A 466-nucleotide genomic window follows, 5' to 3' on the forward strand; every position below is an offset into this window, starting at 1 on the left:
ATATATTATAGTTAAATCTATTTTAAAATAGACTTTTTTTAAAATAAAAAATTCCATTATTTAGGCAAATAAATTTGACTATAGAAATTTATTAATATACATATTCAATTGCATTTTCACATACTAAAATTGCAGAAATTTAGGATTACATAATTTCCACTGATACTAACAACGAAAACGAAACAACATAGATGGGTCATTTTTGCATATACTACCAGCAAAAATGAAACATTTTTTTTCATATTTTCGTTGGTGTTGGCAGTGAAGATAAAATAATGGAGCTTGTGATAAGGATTAATGTTGTGAGAACGGACCGGTTATTAAATTGATCAAATAATTAATTCAGTAGTTTAATGATTTAACTGGAGTTAAATCGTGATTAAACTGGTATAATTAAATATACATTAAAATTAATTAAATTATATAAAAATTTAATATATAATTTTAAATATATCAAATTTTCCTT

The sequence above is a fragment of the Arachis ipaensis genome, chromosome B09 (genome assembly GCF_000816755.2).
Source record: "Arachis ipaensis cultivar K30076 chromosome B09, Araip1.1, whole genome shotgun sequence".
NCBI lineage: Eukaryota > Viridiplantae > Streptophyta > Magnoliopsida > Fabales > Fabaceae > Arachis > Arachis ipaensis.